The following is an 18874-nucleotide window of genomic DNA, read 5'->3' on the forward strand; positions in this document are numbered from 1 at the left end:
GGGATCTGTGACCTCATTTTTCGAATATAAGCTGGGGTCACCGCCATTAGGGGCTTAGTTACAGCATTCTGCAATGTTGTAGATAAGCCCCCGATGTAACCTGAAAGATAAGAAAAACAGGTTAGATTATACTGACCCAGGGGCGGTCCGGTGCGGTCCGGTCCGGTCCGATGGAGCGTCGCAGGTCCAGGTCTGACGCCTCCTATCTTCATACAATGACGTCCTCTTCCTTGCTTCTGTCACGGCTCCTGAGCAGGCGTAATTCTCTACCCTGTTGAGGGCAGAGCAAAGTACTGCAGTGCGCAGCGCCGGGAAAGGTCAGAGAGGCCCGGCACCTGCACACTGCAGTACTTTATGCTGCCCTCAACAGGGCAGAGAATTACGCCTGCGCCGGAGCCATGACAGGAAGAAAAGGACGTCATCATATGAAGATAGGAGGCGCCGGACCGGACCTGCAACGCCCATTGGACCGGACCGCACCAGGACCGCCCCTGGGTGAGTATAATCTAACCTGTTTTTCTTATCTTTCAGGTTACATCGGGGGCTTATCTACAACATTGCAGAATGCTGTAACTAAGCCCCTAATGGCAGTGGCCGAGGCTTATATTCGAAAAATGAGGCGACAGATTTACTTTAAATTCCACTGTGCCCTTGCAGCTTCATTCATAATGCATTTGAAGACCCCTTTAATGGAATATATGTTATTACATTTTTCTGAATGAAGACAGTTACAGAGGGATAGTAGAACTATAGAATGTGACTTACCATAGAGGCCACTTTCAGACAATTCTATGGGTTTTTTTCACCTGTGTTATGGATGCATCAGTGACATGGGTGCAACAAAACCAGCATTAAGCTTATAGGAAAGTGGCCAGAAGCATTGCTTTTACATGTCTTGGAAGGTGTGTTGAACTGCACTGTGTTATTTGGTGCTGCCATTTCGTATTTTGTGTAGAGCATGGTGATGTTTAGTTGGTGCAGCTGGGGGTAATGTTGGCATTGTGAGGTGGTATATGTTTGGTGCTGCTCCAGTGGTAATATAAGTGATATAGGGATGCTACCAGTTCACCAGGAAGGCTCCATATTAGCCTCTGTAGAAGTTTGAGTAACTCTGTTCATCAGCAATATTTTATGAAAATAAGTAGCCCTTTGAAAAAAAAAACCCCAAAACATATACTCACCTCCTGCACCAGTGCTATTCCAGCAATGTTGGAACCAGGACTTCCATGACATTATTATTCCGCATGAGCACTTAGTTCCCTTGGACAAGCGGAAGTAGTGAGACTGCGGGAACCCAAAGGTGGCCGCTAACTGACTGCAGGGCTCACGTGACGTAACAATATCAGGCGAGCCCCAGGAGACCCAATACTGACATCCTTGGAATGTTATCTTTATTTTAAAAGGGGGATACTTATTTTTTTAAAAAGGCTTGTCCACAGAGTGGACAAAACCTTTAGGCTATGGTCCCACGATGAGCTTTTGGTGAGTTTTTGATGTTGCAGAGTTTCTGCACCATTTCTGTGGTCATTAAGTAAAATAGGTTACTTGCATTTTTTTTTTTAAATATCCAGCGTCAAAACTTACCAAAATTACTCATAGTGGGAACATAGCCTTTTTTAATATATGTACTTATATTTTGCTTCTATGCGCTGTTTATAACATAATCACTAGTTAGAAAAGGCTGCACGAAGTTCTATTAAAGTCTGCATTTTGTAAGATTACAGTTGTGCAAAATAAAGTTTTAAATGGCTGCCAATGAGACAGTGTGAACTGTGAATACCTCCACGATTGACCATTCCTCTCTCCCCATTCCAAGCACCATCAGGGAATCGGCAGGCATCAAGTCTATTTCAGTAACATAATTGTTCTCCTTTCAGCCCCAAATATTCACAGTACCAGTACCAAAAGGAGACAAATACATTTCATATGTGCAATGTTAGTCAAATTGCTTTTATTATTATACTGCCTTTGAGGAAATATCAGCCTATCCCATAAGTACATACAGTGCTTTTTTCTTATTTTTAGATCCATTAGTCAGATGCTTCTGTGGTTACTAAAGTACAATTATGCATCTCACAAGTTTTTACACTTTTATTAACAAATACATGAAGTTTATACAAAGACTCAATAATAACAGTGTTGACCCTTATTTTTAAAGACTTCTGCAATTCGCCTAGGTAACTTGATATCCGCTTCTGGTCCAAATCCTGATTGATGACATCCCATTCTTGTCTAATCAGTGCTTGGAGTTTATCACAATTTCTGTGGATTTGTTTGTCCACCCACTTTTTGAGGATTGCCCAAAGGTTCTCAATGTCACCGAGATCTGGGAAGGTTCCTGGCCATGTACCCAAGATTCAGTTCTATTAGAAGGTAACATGGAGTACAGCAGAAGGAATTGAGCAGATTGATATATAGTTTTCTGGGAAAGACTCAGTAAAATGAACATTTTATTAATTTAATTTCTTGTACTTTCTATGCTTTGGAATCCAGCGGGTGGTCCTACTAGGTGATTGATAGCTGTTTGTATATTCACAGTCATACACGAAAGACTCTCAATCACTGAGGAGTCCTAGCAGGCATTAAAACAGACATTCAAATTAATAAAATGAAAGTTATACTGAATATTGTCCTACAAAACTATATATCAGTCTTCTCAATCAATCAATATCTTTATTATATTCCGCCTGCACCAAGTACCCTATGTTCTCTATATGCGCTATTGCTTTTTACTTACAGCAGGGTATATGTTCATTTTGTCTCTGTCTTAGGTTTTATCTATTTAATGGCCAGTGTGAACAAGCTCTTACACATTGCATGTATACCAACTCATGCGCCAGTTAATTTCTTTCATTTTGCTTTAGGTTCTTGCATACAGTTCACGTAAGGGCAAGGTCTCCCTTTCTTTGGGCTAGCTTGAGCTTGCTGAGTGTCCATAGTCAGTCCCCAGTCCTGATCGACCCTAATTCACATTGAGTTCATCTTTGACACATGGCAAGGTTTTAATACTAGAGGTTACACCTTGACGCTGGTGGGATGGCTTTTACGCTTTTCTTTTTAACCAAAAAAGTGTTTACTAAGTACCCAATGTTATTTATATACATTATTGATTTTTACTTGCTTACCACAGGGCAGGGTATATGTTCATTTTGTTTCTATCTTAGGATCTGTCTGTTTAATGGCCAGTGTGACCATGCTCCTACAAGCTGCATGTATATCAGCTTATTCTCCAGTTAATTTCTGATGCACCATGTCCAGTTTGACTGATAGTTTTCCTTTAACTAGAAACTGAAAAATACTTTTGTGTAAATAATATGACCATAACGTATTTCATTTACCTATAATGATAACTTTTACATCAGTTTCTGCCTCCAAATGGGATTGTCAGATGCAACTTTCAGGGCTTTTCCACTTGTGTGAAAAGCTACAGGACTAGGGAGCCATATAAATGGAAAGAAAGCCATACTTACCACTGGAATCCAGTCCCCACTCCAGCGCTGTTGCCCTGATGCTCGCCATCACAGAAGTAATTGGATCGCCCCCCCCCCCCAGGGTTAGGGGAACTCGGTACCGGGCCCTTCGCTTCTCGATGGGGATGTCACGGTGGCTGACCCAGTCCGTGGCCCTAGGGTCGTCCGTATTAAAAGGGGAAGTGTTCGTGACGCTACCTGTGGTATTCGGTCAGAGTGACCGACGCTGCTTAGGGGTCCGCTGGGGTGATGTTATGGCAGCTGGATGGTATACCTTCCCACAGGTGAAGTGTATCCCCAGGGCTTCCCATAAGTGTAGATGGTGATGGTGGATGATGTAAGGTGCAGTGAATAACGAGGACACAAGGTTGCAGTCTCTTTACCTTTTACTGGAAGCTTCAGCATCCACAGTCCAGGGTACGGACCACAGGGTAGGCAGAGTCCGGCTGGTCCGAAGGCAAATCCAGAGTTCCCTTTATCCAGGTGGAAATCAGTAGCCTTCCTACTAGCGCCTGTGTGTTGTAGTACCTCCCTGCTGAGCAACTCGGTAAGGTCCTCACAACTTTCGTGGATGTTCTAGATGATGTTTCTTCCTCTCTGTCCCCCAGATGGTATGGATAGGACAAACCCATATGACTGATGGCCTGAGGCTTGTTTATAGGGACCCTAGAGACGCCCCGACCCCCACAATTTGCCACTGTGTCTTCTTAGGTATTTAGGTCGGGCAGCCAACTTGGAATTGACTGTCCTGCCGGTCTCTGAAGTAAAGTGTAGAGTCAATTACGGCTACGCGCCTCAGAAGGAGGCAGCCCTTACAGGGCAGAACTCCTGGTGTTTTCTCCTTGTGCTGTGACTTCGTTTCTCACTCTCTACAACACAGTTCTCTTCGTGTCCTTTCTTAGGATGCTGCCGCACGTGGGTCAGGCGCAGATCCGTAACTTTCTATCCCGCTAGGCCTCTGTCAGGATCCCACCCCTGACAGGGACCCTCTGTCTGCAGCTCAGATGTTCCTCCTTCTCCCCCTGTCTGCCTGACAGGTCCTCTCTGGGTCAAACTCAGGCAGCGTCTGACTAACTTTCTATCCAAACCACCAGTTTTACCCTTCTGTGAGGAGTGCCCTACTAGATAGGAGCATAGCTCCCCCTGGTGGATTGGAGGGTGAAGTGTGGTGTTTGGTTTGTGATACCTGGAAAGATGAACTCCTTTATTACCTTCAGACGTAATATCACTCCCCCTGGTGGAAGAATGACATTACTGCAGCAACCAGGACTCTGGGGCGCTGCATAATGAAGTGGATTGTCAACAATATAAAAAAATTCATGGCTTTTTAATATGTTTTCATTTGAAATGCTCCATTGCTTCCCTTCAAAAGTGATGATGTAATTTGACAGCAGTAGACAGTCACTGGCACAGAAATGATTCAGGACGGTGATGATCTGCTTATCGCTAGTGTAGAATTCCATATGGAAGGGGTTGTCTAGGTTTTCAGAGATTTAGAGCCTGAACACCCTAAAAGACTGGTAGTGGACATATCAGAACATTTCAGTAAAGCTAAAAAAATGATAAATCTACCCATGTTCATTCTGTAATACTTCAGAGTGATCTAGAGCAGTATTTCCCAAACTCCAGTCCTTATGGCCCCCAACAGATCACGTTTTCAGAGTTTTCTTAGTATTGTACAAGTGAGAGAACCTGTGGCAATTTCTGAATCCTTGATAATTATTTCATCACTTGTGCAATACCAGGGAAATCCTGAAAGCATGAGGTGTGGAGGGCATGAAGACTGGAGTTTGAGAAACACTTATCTAGAGGAATGCAAAAAAAGAAACCAATTTGAGGCAGTTGACACATCTTGGGAAGGAACAATCCTTTCCAACTCCAGATATGGCAATCAAAATTATTAAACAGCATTTTGGTATCCATAACATATAGCAAAAGACCAAGACCATATACAGTAGCATGTAAAAGTTTGGGCACCCCCGGTCAAAATCACTGTTTTTGTGCACAGTTAAGCAAGCTGAAGATGACAAAATCTCTAAAATGCCTGAAATTAAAGACAAAACATTTCCTTTGTATTTTAGGTTAAAAAAAAGTTTGTCAGTTTTTACATTTTAAAAATTACAAAAGGAAAATGGGCCGATGCAAAAGTTTGGGCACTCTTGGAGATTTGTGTGCTCAGATAACTTTGACCCAGGTTTCATACCTTAATTAGCTTGTTAGGGTTATGGCTTGTTCACTATCATCATTACGAAAGGCCAGGTGATGCAAATTTCCCAGCTTTATAAAATAAACAGCCTTCTCTAACCTTGTGCTAAAAAACAACAGCCCTGAGTTCTGCTAAGCAGCTGCCTAACATTCTGAAAATGATGGAGCCTCACAAAGCAAGAGAAGGCTATAAGAATATAGCAAAGTGTTTTCATGTTGCCCTTTCCTATGTTCGAAGAAAATAAGAAATGTTAACAGGAACAGTGGAGGTCAAGATAAAGTCTGGAAGACCAAGTAGAGTTTGATTTAGCAGACTCATGAGTTGTGGATGGAAGAGTCATCAGAAGACAACCTCTTCTGCTTGCTCACCATAAAATTCAGAGTCAGAAGTATGCAAAAGAACATCTAAACAAGCCTGATGCATTTTGGAACCAATGATGTTAAAACAGAACTCTTTGGCCACAGTGATCAAAAGTATGTGTGAAGATAAATTTCAGGAAAAGAACATTTCATCAACCATTAAGTATGGGGGTGGATCAATCATGCTTTGGGGTTGCGTTACAGCCAATGGCAAGGGGAACTCTTAATGGGTAGAGGCAGGGCTGCTACTAGGAATTTTGGGGCCCCATACTGGTGAAATTTTCGGGGCCCCCTTGAGACTCCGCTCAGGCTCCACCCCTCGAATTGTCCACAGCCCCATCTCTCTCTCTTGGAAAAACTCCACTTCCCACCAATCACACATTTAGGTCTCACTTTTGAGTTCAATGGGGAAACTCGTGCGAGTCTATCGCATCAAGTCCTGGTACTGCCGCCAGCACTCGGGACCGGAGTGTGCGGCTGCATAGAAATACATGCAGCCGCAAACTCCGGTCCAGAGTGCTGGGACTTGATGCGAGTTTCTTGCATTGAATTCGCAAGTGTGACCCCGGCCTAACAGTTCCCATCACCAGATGACACATATTGCCAGAAGCTTTTGTTTTGGCCAAAAGATTTTTTTAAGCCTCCACCACGACAAGGTAGACTCTTGTGTCCGGGCTCTACTCTACTCTAGCCTATTAATCATTTGTTATAATATTCAATACAATTTTGGTATATTTTTATTTATTTTTCAATTTTTAAAATGACCAATAATATCACATACAAGAGACAAATACCACCGCACCATGACCAGACTCCATATTACCACCACATAGTGACCGAGTAATATCACATACAAGGAATAAATACCACCACACCATGTCCAGACCATCTGTCCCATGATCCTGCCCCATCTGTCCCATGATCCTGCCCCATCTTCCCCATCGTATCCATCCTGTCCCATGATTCTGTACCATCTGTCTCCATCCTGCCCCATGATCTTGCACCATGTGTCTCCATCCTGCCCCATGATCCTGTCTAGTGATGAGTGAGCGTACTCGTTGCTCGGGTATACCCGAGCACGTTTAGGTGACCTCCGAGTATTTATGACTGCTCTGAGATTTAGTTTTCATCGCGGCAGCTGAATGATTTACAGCTACTAGCTAGGCTGAGTACATGTGGGGGTTGCCTGGTTGCTAAGGAATCCCCACATGTAATCAAGCAGGCTAGTAGCTGTAAATCATTCAGCTGCCACGATGAAAACTAAATTTCCGAGCAGTCATAAATACTTGGAGGTCACCCAAGCGTGCTCGGAAAAACCCGAGCACCGAGTACACTCGTTCATCACTAATCCTGTCTCATCTGTCTCCATCCTGTTCCATGATCCTGCCCCATCTCTATACATTCTTGCCCCCTGTGTCTCCATTCTTGCCCCTGTGTCTCCATTCTTGCCCCCTGTCTCCATTCTTGCCCGTGTCTCCATACTTGCCACCTCTGTCTCCATTTTTACCCGTGTCTCCATTCTTGCCCCCTGTCTCCATTCTTGCCCCCTGTGTCTCCATTCTTGCCCCCTGTGTCTCCATTATTCTCCCTGTGTCTCCATTCTTGCCCCTTTGTCTCCATTCTTGCCTCTGTCTCCATTCTTGCCCCCTGTGTCTCCATTCTTGCCCCCTGTGTCTCCATTCTTGCCCCGTGTCTCCATTCTTGCCCCCTGTGTCTCCATTCCTGCCCCTGTGTCTCCATTCTTGCCCCTGTGTTTCCATTCTTATCCCCTGTGTTTCCATTCTTCCCCCTGTGTCTCCATTCTTGCCTCTGTGTCTCCTTTCCCCTTCTGTCTCCATTCTTGCCCCTTTGTCTCCATTCCTGCCCCTGTGTCTCCATTCTTGCCCCTGTGTCTCCATTCTTGCCTCTGTGTCTCCATTCTTGCCCCCTATGTCTTCACTCTTTCCCCTGTATCTCCCATCCTGCCCTCCCGTACTGCTTTCAATAAAAATAAAAAAAACGTTCTCCTTGCCTTGCCGCGCTCCTGCGGCAAAGTTCCGTCCTCGCAGTTCCAGCACACACTTGCCGGCAAATGACAATGACGTCATACGCCGGCGACGTGTGTGCTTGCTGTCAGCTGCCAGCCTCCCGCTGGCTGGCAGCTTTTAACTATTGCCGTGTGGGCTCGGTGCCCGCACATCTATAGAGTTTAACTGAACCTGCGTCTCGGACGCAGCTTCAGTTACTGAAGCGTCAGGGCCCTGCCGCTTGGGCCCAATGACCGGAAAAGAGGGGCCCCCTCTGGTCATCAGGGCCCATACACCAGTCAGGGCAGTAATGCCCTTATGGCGGCCCTGCCTGCAAGACGACCCAGGAATCTCACAGATCTGGAAGAATTTTAAAAGGAAGAATGGATGAAAATCCTTTAAACAACAATTGAAAGACTCTTGGCTGGTAACAAAAAGTGTTTACAAACTGTGATACTTTCAAAAGGCAGTGCTACTAGGTACTAACCATGCAGGGTGCCCAAACATTTGCATCGGCCCATTTAGAATTTTAGAATTTTTAAAATGTAAAAGTTGAAAATGTATATATTTTTGTTTGCCTAAAATACAAAGGAAATGTGTCATCTTTAACTTTAGGCCTTTTAGAGATCATTTCATCTTCAACTTGCTTAACTGTTCATAACAACAGTCTTTTTGACCAGGGGGTGCCAAAACTTTTATATGTGGGGAGAAAGCATCTGGGAACAGGTCTTATCCGATATACCATGAATTTAAATAAATTAGATTAACACACCTGATGTAATTGCACAAAGCAACTTGAAACGAATGTATAGTGGGAGAAATAAGCATTTTATCCCTTTGGTGGAAATAAGTATTTGATCCCTTGCTGATTTTGTAAGTTTGCCCACTAACAAAGACATGAACAGTCTATAATTTTAAGGGTAGGTTAATTTTAACATTGAGAGATGGAATATGAAAAATAAAATCCAGAAAATTACGTTGTATAAATTATATAAATGTATTTTCATTTTGCAGTGAGAAATAAGTATTTGATCCCTCTGGCAACAAGACTTAATACTTGGTGACAAAACCCTTGTTGGCAAGCACAGCAGTCAGAGGTTTTTTGGAGTTGATAATGAGGTTTGCGCACATGTCAGGAGGAATTTTGGTCCACTCCTCTTTGCATATCATCTCTAAATCATTAAGATTTTGAGGCTGTCGCTTGGTAACTCGGAGCTTCAACTCCCTCCATAGGTGTTCTATGGGATTAAGGTCTGGAGACTGGCTAGGCCACTCCATGACCTTAATGTGCTACTTTTTGAGCCACTCCTTTGTTGCCTTGGCTGTATGTTTTGGGTCATTGTCTTGCTGGAAGACCCAGCCACGACCCATTTTATATGTCCTGGCGGAGGGAAGGAGGTTGTCACTCAGGATTTTACGGTACATGGCTCCATCCATTCTCCCATTGATGTGGTGAAGTAGTCCTGTGTCCTTAGCAGAGAAACACCCCCAAAACATAATGTTTCCACCTCCATGCTTGACAGTGGGGACAGTCTTCTTTGGGTCATAGGCAGCATTTCTCTTCCTCCAAACAAAGCGAGTTCAGTTAATGCCAAAGACCTCAATTTTTGTCACATCTGACCACAGCGCCTTCTCCCAATCACTCTCAGGATCATCCAGGTGTTCATTGGCAACTTCAGATGGGTCTGTACATGTGCCTTCCTGGGCACTGCAGGATTTTAAACCTTTACGGCGTAATGTATTACCAATGGTTTTCTTGGTGACTGTGGTCCGAGCCTTGAGATCATTAACAAGTTCCCCCCGTGTAGTTTTAGCCTGATGTCTCACCTTCCTCATTATCAAGGATACCCCACGAGGTGAGATTTTGCATGGTGCCCCAGATCTATGTTGATTGAAAGTCATTTTGTATTTCTTCCATTTTCTTACTATTGCACTAACAGTTATCTCCTTCTCACTCAGGGTCTTATTTATGGTTTTGCAGTCCATTCCAGCTTTGTGCAGGTCTATGATCTTGACCTAGACATCCTTATGAAGATCTTTGGTCTTACCCATGTTGTAGAGGTTAGAGTCTGAATGATTGAGTCTGTGGACAGGAGTCTTTTATAAAGGTGACTATGTAAGACAGTTGTCTTTAGTGCGGGTAACGAGTTGATTAGGGGTGTTCTGTAGGAGCTAGAACTCTTAATGGTTGGTAGGGGATCAAATACTTATTTCTCACTGCAAAATTAAAATAAATTTATATCATTTATACAATGTGATTTTCTGGATTTTATTTTTGATATTCTATCTCTCAATGTTAAAATTAACCTATCCTTAACCCCTTCACCCCCGGAGCTTTTTCCGTTTTTCCGTTTTCGTTTTTCGCTCCCCTCCTTCCCAGAGCCATAACTTTTTTATTTTTCCGTCAATTTGGCCATGTGAGGGCTTATTTTTTGCGGGACGAGTTGTACTTTTGAACGACATCATTAGTTTTAGCATGTCGTGTACTAGAAAACGGGAAAAAAATTCCAAGTGCAGTGAAATTGCAAAAAAAGTGCAATCCCACACTTGTTTTTTGCTTGCCTATTTTGCTAAGTTCACTATATGCTAAAACTGACCTGCCATTATGATTCTCCAGGTCACTACGAGTTCATAGACACCTAACATGACTAGGTTATTTTTCACCTAAGTGGTGAAAAAAAATTCCAAACTTTGCAAAAAACAAAACAAAACAAAATTGCGCCATTTTCCGATACTCGTAGCGTCTCCATTTTTCGCGATCTGGGGTCAGGTGAGGGCTTATTTTTTGCGTGCTGAGCTGGCGTTTTTAATGATAGCATTTTGGTGCAGATACGTTCTTTTGATCGCCCGTTATTGCATTTTAATGCAATGTCGTGGCGACCAAAAAAACGTAAATCTGGCGTTTCGAATTTTTTTCTCATTACGCCATTTAGCGATCAGGTTAATGCTTTTTTTTTATTGATAGATCGGGCGATTCTGAACGCGGCGATACCAAATATGTGTAGGTTGGGGTTTTTTTTAATTGATTTATTTTGATTGGGGCGAAAGGGGGGTGATTTAAACTTTTATATTTTTTTTATTTTTTTCACATTTTTAAAAACTTTTTTTTTTTACTTTTGCCATGCTTCTATAGCCTCCATGGGAGGCTAGAAGCAGGCACAGCCCGATCGGCTCTGCTATGCAGCAGTGATCATAAGATCGCTGCTACACAGCAGATTTGCAGGTGTGCTGTGAGCGCCGACCACAGGGGGGCGCTCACAGCCACCGGCAATCAGTAACCATAGAGGTCTCAAGGACCTCTATCGTTACAATGGAGGAGCATCGCTGACCCCCGATCATGTGACGGGGGTCGGCGATGCGCTCATATCCGGCCGCACGGCCGGATGCGGTAGTTAAATGCCGCTGTCTGCGTTTGACAGCAGCATTTAACTAGTTAATAGGCGCGCGCAGATCGTGATTCTGCTCGCGCCTATTGCGGGCACATGTCAGCTGTTCAACACAGCTGACATGTCCCGGCTTTGATGTGCGCTCACCGCTCACTATACCGTCACATGTCGGGAAGGGGTTAAAGTTATAGGCTGTTCATGTTTTTGTCAGTGGGCAAACTTACAAAATCAGCAAGGGATCAAATACTTATTTCCCCCACTGTATAACCGTCATCTGCTTCTAACAGATGCAATCAACAGGCCTGCCAATCACTGCTATTAGCTTCTTAAATGTCACTGTCAATCGCTGATAGTGGCATAAAATCACCAGCTTCCCTCTAATGCAATCGCAGGGAGCCGATGGGTTGCTGCGACAATCAGGGGCCATCTGAATGGCACCATGCCTATCATGTGATCTCCCCTGTGATGTCCAGCCTGTGGCTTTGTGTTATAGAAGACAGTGATTTTTATTATATACAGCAGGGGTGGGGAACCTATAGCCTGCAAATAGATTCCTAGGGACCATAGTGCTTGGGCCGGTGGCTGCATTTTCCCAACCCTTTACTTCCTTCTTGGACTGCAAGCACATACATGCATACATGAATGCTGTGGTGAATGCAACGAAGGGTTGCCAGCTTCTGGAATACTTCCTTGGTGGAGTTAGCACAAGATGTGCTCTCGTCCCAGAGATGAAGACAGCAGTGACAGTCCCAGTGTTAGGGCATGTTAGGTTAGGATATGGGTTGAACTAGATGTACTTAAAGTCTTCCTTCAACCTTAAAAATTATGTTAGTATGTTATTATGTTAGTGTCACCTGTGATATATACACTCCAGCCCCACTATCTCCTATGTGATGTATATGCTCCAGCCCCAGTGTCTCCTGTGATGTATATGCTCCATTTATAATGTTTCCTGCAGACGCATAGCTAGGGGTTCAGCTCAGGGGGGGCGAAACATGTGAGTGGGCCCCTAACAGGCGGACATATCATTAGTGCAAACTATGCAGCAGCACATGGGCCCAAGAGTTAAGGGGGTCCATTTCTACCTCTAAATAAGGTGCAATTTTGTATTTTTAGAAGTTCTTGGGCTGCAAAGGGCCCATATATTGTTCTTGCACATGGGCCCTTTTCTGTCTGTGTCCACCTGTGGCCCTTAACCAGGTAACCATGATTGTAACTACGGTGGGTATAGGGGAACCTCAGGAGATGACCACACTGTTATTGAAAATAAATCTCTATACAATAACCAGCACTGATATTACCGCCATACGGTAATACCATATAGTGGTAGATGCTAGTCCTGCAGGACATAGAGAGATCACAGTACAGTTATAGATGGTGACTTACAGAGGACGTTCTTTCCGGTGGAGCCATTCACTTTTCCCATCTTTTCCACCTGGCCCAGACTGACAAACTGTGTATACTATTACTTCAACATTTTTTAGTCACCGCTCTGTGTATAGAGAGTGGCGGCTGTAACTGATGCCCCGGGACAGACTGACAGCCGGTACAGCACTATCTGCCACCCAGTAGTTAGGCTTCAATGCTTCGTAAGTGCCTACTTAATATTTAGGAGTCCCCCTATGTACAGTAATAATGGCCCCAGCATCGCTGATGAGAGCAGTAGGTCATGTGACGATTTTCTTCTATTAGAGAAGTCAAACTTGTCTAGTCAACACGTGCAAATAGTAAACGTGGTTGCATGACCGCCTGATCACACCAGTGGTCTTGGGGTCTCATGATGGCAGGCGCACCCCATCATGATTTGGCAGCCTGCAGAGTGACTGCAGACAATTATTCCAAGCCTTTAATAGCTTAAAGGGAACCTGTTGCCCCCCGCAGGGCCTATTAAGGTAAAAGAGCCACCTTCTTCAGCACTAAGGCTGCATTCTGTGAAGGTGGCTCTTATGTTTTTTTATCCCTAATAACACTGAAATATTCACTTTTATAAATTGTGCGCCATACCTGTATTGAGTACGGGGGGTACGTTTTCTCCCCCGACTCAGCCGCCTCGCAGCCATCCATCATCCCACCGGGTGCTGTCTCCTCTCTGTCTTGTGCCATCACCGGCGCTCTGCAATTATTTCTCGGGTATGCGCAGTGCGAGCTGCCCTGGAAGTTATATCAAGTGATGTAAGTAGATCGCACCTGCGCACAGCGCCAGATTCCCAGCCGCGCAGTGTGAATAAATCATAACACACTGCAGGGCGGGATCTCGGTCCTCCGCTACACGCAGGCGCGCTATCAGTACATCAGCTGATGTGAGTTCCAGGGCAGCGCGCACGGCGCATGCCCGAAAAATGAGAGCCCAGTCCAGGCATCGGCACCCGGTGGGATAATGGACGGCTGGGAGGCGGTTGTGTCCGGGGACAAAAGATGTAACCCCCAGACTCAATACAGGTATGGCACTCAATTTATACAAGTGAATATTTCAGCGTTATTATGGATCAAAAACATAAGAGCCACCTTCACAGAATGCAGCCTTAGTGCTGCTGAAGGTGGCAGGCTCTATTACCTTAATAGGCCCTGGGGGGGTGACAGGTTCCCTTTAATAATTTAATTATAAGCAATTTATTCTTATAACATAGAATGCAGCCTGTGGTTACTGTATTGTTATACTTGTTAGGCCGGAGACACACTGGTGCGAGAGACGGCCGAGTCTCGCTGGTTAAAAGCAAGCTGTGGCACCTGCACTCCGGAGCTGAGCGTGCAGCTCCATGTATTGCTATGGAGCCGCACGCTCCGCTCCGGAGTGCAGGTGCCACAGCTTGCTTTTAACCAGCGAGACTCGGCCGTCTCTCGCACCAGTGTGTCTCCGGCCTTAGGGGGCAGACAGACGGACGTATTTCTCATGTGAGGATCGCATCGCAATCCTCGGACTGACCGTCGGCTCTCCTGACCTGAGGCTGACAGTTGCATAGTAATCTATCGCGCTGTCAAGCTAGTGCAGCGCCCCAGAGTCCTGGTCGTTGCAGTGCTGTGGCTTCGCCGCTAAGGGGAGCCATGGTACGTTCGATGGCACCGAAGGAGTTCCTCCAATCAGGTATCACAGACACCAATATGTTTCACAGCAGGGCCTCCGGGGGGAGCTAAGGGTGCTATTCATTAGGCCACTCCCCACCATAGTGGGTAAACTGGGGGTCAGGCAGGAAGTTAGAGAGAACGCTGACGGGATTGAACGGAGCAACACCCTGTGGCAGGGGGTGTTGTGAAGGGAGAGACTGTAGGGTCTCTGCCAGGGGTGGGATCCTGGCAGAGGCTTGGCATTGAAAGAACGTAACGGGTCCGCGCAGGCTCCTGGAAGCGGCGGGACTCAAGAAAGGACTAGAAGCGAGATAGATTGTGCTGAGTGAGAAACGAGATCAAGCAGAAGGAGAATACCAGCAGGGGTTTTGTTGAAAGAGGCAGCACCCTGCTGAGGCGCAATACCGGTGGCCGGAACGCCGAGGGAGTGGATTAGAATACAGCTTCAAGCCATACTCCAAACAGCGGCAGGACAGTCGGTCTCAGGCGGGCTGTCTACCACATATCACCTATGAAGTCTTGGGGGGCAATTGCGGGAGAGGGGCGACTCTAGGGTCCCGGAAGAACTCCAGGCCTACCTGACAAACGGGTGCCATTCCAACCTGAATACAGGGAAGGGGTGGATTACAGAGGAACATCAAATCGAGTTGTGAGGGAACTTAAGAAACAGACACAACCGTTGTGGGGTTACTTTCCGTGAGCACAGCAGGGAAGGACTACAACACATAGCGCTAGAAGGAAGGCACAGATTTCCACCTGAGAGGAGAACTCTGGAGGTGCCATTGGACCGGCCGGACTTGCGTAGCCTGGTGAACCGTGTTCCGGACTGAGGACTCAGAGATCTCCAGTAAAGAGGTAAAGAGACTGCAATCTGGTGTCCTCGTTATTTACCGCGACTTACACCCCACAACCGCACTGCTTCATCGCTACCATTACTACCACCTATTACAACGGACGTCCCCCACTGACGGACAGGGCCACGGACCGGGTCTAGCCATCGTGACAACCCCGAGACTGAGAACTAGAGGCCCGGCTCCGGGTACCCCTCGGCCCTGCGGCGGTGTGGGGGCGCTCCAAACTTGGCGTCACGAACAGGATCTACTTAAGTCTGAAGAATCAGGTCATGTGTGCCTAGAGACTGTGATTTGTTGTGCTTGGACTGTACTTTATTGTAAGACTGTGCTGCGCCATTAGCCGCCAAAAGTTCCCGCCAAAAGGCGCCGCCATTGCTGCACCCAGGGGGAAGGAGGGCGTGTTATGGGCGGAGACTCCCAGTGTGGCGCGAGAAATGGCTACCGCCCCCTGCACTTCTGGCTGCAGAGGAATGACCTGCCCCAAAGCAGAAGAGAAACACCCCTTGATATGCAACGGCGGGAAGCGGGTGACGGAGAAGCCCGACCTCGGAGAAATGGCGGAGCTAGGTGCATGCACTGCCACCGACTATCAGGCAGCGATGATGAACGGCGAGTGCCTGAGCGAGGAAGAAGCGGTTCAGGCCTGCCTTTCTTCACCGGAGATGGACCGGAAGCCTGCGGATCCGACAGCGAAGCTACGTCTACCAATCCCGACCTCGGAGTTAGAGGAGGAGGAACCACAGCAAGCGGAGCGGAGTCCGAGCATCCCATTGGAGGAGCCCCGGTCCGGGCTGCAGCCGACTCCAGCGTCCTTGTTAACGGACCAGAGCGACGCCGGTGGAACCACATCAGGCGCAGGTATGGGCGGCGCCCCTACTCCCCTGGACGGTTCTGCTCTCCCGACCGATCCTCCCCACAACAGTAACCCCGCGTTTACAATCGACCGGGCGGTTCTCACCCCCGGCGCGTTGGGGAAGTTGTTACCACCATTGCCAACCCGGTGGGGAGAGCCCATAGAAATGGACTCAGGAGGGGTGATGTTCCGATGGGATGTTCCCTGGGTCGAGCAGGATGGGATTCCAATGGAAGGTCTCACTATTGCGATACTTACCTGGGACCAATACAAACAATGCGTGCTCCAGCATTGGGGGCAGCGCACTGAAGTTGAAAAACGGGAACTGCAGAGCAAAAAAATGATCTATGATGGGACGGATGCTGTCAGGCGAGGGACGGTGGCGGCATTCCACCCAAAGAAGGGGTGGGGTTCCATTTGGGAGTCGGGTCTACCTACTGGCATCTTCGTTGCCGGCTACGATGTGGAGACTCCCTGCTGTGATCGAGAAGGTGAACCACTCCGGGAGGGGGATCAGGTGACGTATACCCGTCACTGGAACACACAAGGATGGCGTGCCCGGAAAGTTCAGCGATACGAGTCTGAGAGAATGGCACCTGTGGCCCCAACTGTGGTCAATCCAGGGCTGCCAGACCTTGTTACTGTTTCTACTGTACGCTTTGTAGCAGCTCCTGAACTTGCCGACAGAGTTAGGCTTCAAATTCAGACAGCAGGCGACCAGGTGGTCCCTGCGGAGCTTGCCGCTGGTGTCCGCGCTACAGTGGTCGGGGTTCAGGAACCCAAGCCACCAGAAGAAGAATAAACCTCGATACCATGAAAATGTAAATAGTTACTGTTTGCTCTTTTAAAGTTGCTGCTAAACCTGTCCAGGGTTAATGGATCCCTTTGTTGACCCGGGATCCCCTTTGTTTGTTTTTCTTTTTCTTGAAGTTTTTGCACAAAAGTTTAAAGAACTGCAGAAATCATGGACTGTGCATGATTCAAACTTTCTTTTGTAAATAGTTTGCACCTTCTTAAAGGTGCTCCCTACTGGTTTTAGCCAAAGACACTTTGCGAAGATATTTGCCCTATTGGTTTGAGCCAAAGACACTTTGTGAAGATACCTTTCCTACCGGTTCTAGTTAAAGACACTTTGCGAAGATACCATACCGGAACCTTTGCATGGACTGGTAGGCTGAGAAGACGAGCTACCTCGGAAAGACTTGGTCCCCTCTTAAAGGGGATGTGAGAAACTGAACTTGAGAAGAGATACTGTTGCAGAACAGTAATGCCATAATGATGCTTTGAAAAGAAATGTAACTGTTTTACATGCTAAGTTATATGTGTTGAATTTGTTGAAATGTGAAATCTAAATAATGTTTTGCAGAAAGAAAAGATGCAGAGAGCCCGTAGGGGTAGAGATAGAGGTCTGCATAGTTGAAAGTAAGCGAAGTAATAATGAAGGTGAGGATAGAAGGTAAACCCCGCGTCCCCATTGAAAGTTACTTTGTTACTAAGGACAGAGAGTGAACCCGTAGGGGTTAGAGAGTGAGTCCTTAAAGGAGCCGAGTAGAGCGGGCTCAGAGTTCTTTAAACGAAAGGAATGTTATGTCTATACTATGTATAGTAGCGAAAGGCAGTAGGCCCTGGCTGAACGGGGCGGTCCTGTAAAAGAAAGGAGAGGCAGTAGGTCTGGTGCCATAGGGACAGGCGGTCCTGCAGGTTCAAAGTAGGAGAATGTGAAGTTACCTTACCCTGTAATGTGATTATAGGAAGGCCTGTGGTAAACTAAGAGTGTATGTTTCTTAAAGGCAATGTTAATTTATTGTTCCAGAATTTGCACTAAGTAGAATACCCGGTTGGGTAACAGGAGTTATGCATAGCCTGTAATTTATAATGTTGACCATGTTTGTAACGTTAAAAGTGTCCTCACCTCCCATAAAGGGAAGCCTGTTCAAGTATACTTATTGTTTTGCACTCAACAAAATTGTATGTCTTTTTGCTAATCTGTATTGTTGTTTTTCTTCCCAGTCCCGGAGTACTGTGTTTAACCAGGGGGGAGTGCAGCGCCCCAGAGTCCTGGTCGTTGCAGTGCTGTGGCTTCGCCGCTAAGGGGAGCCATGGTACGTTCGATGGCACCGAAGGAGTTCCTCCAATCAGGTATCACAGACACCAATATGTTTCACAGCAGGGCCTCCGGGGGGAGCTAAGGGTGCTATTCATTAGGCCACTCCCCACCATAGTGGGTAAACTGGGGGTCAGGCAGGAAGTTAGAGAGAACGCTGACGGGATTGAACGGAGCAACACCCTGTGGCAGGGGGTGTTGTGAAGGGAGAGACTGTAGGGTCTCTGCCAGGGGTGGGATCCTGGCAGAGGCTTGGCATTGAAAGAACGTAACGGGTCCACGCAGGCTCCTGGAAGCGGCGGGACTCAAGAAAGGACTAGAAGCGAGATAGATTGTGCTGAGTGAGAAACGAGATCAAGCAGAAGGAGAATACCAGCAGGGGTTTTGTTGAAAGAGGCAGCACCCTGCTGAGGCGCAATACCGGTGGCCGGAACGCCGAGGGAGTGGATTAGAATACAGCTTCAAGCCATACTCCAAACAGCGGCAGGACAGTCGGTCTCAGGCGGGCTGTCTACCACATATCACCTATGAAGTCTTGGGGGGCAATTGCGGGAGAGGGGCGACTCTAGGGTC

This window comes from Ranitomeya variabilis, chromosome 5 (assembly GCF_051348905.1).
Source record: "Ranitomeya variabilis isolate aRanVar5 chromosome 5, aRanVar5.hap1, whole genome shotgun sequence".
NCBI classification, from domain to species: Eukaryota; Metazoa; Chordata; class Amphibia; order Anura; family Dendrobatidae; genus Ranitomeya; species Ranitomeya variabilis.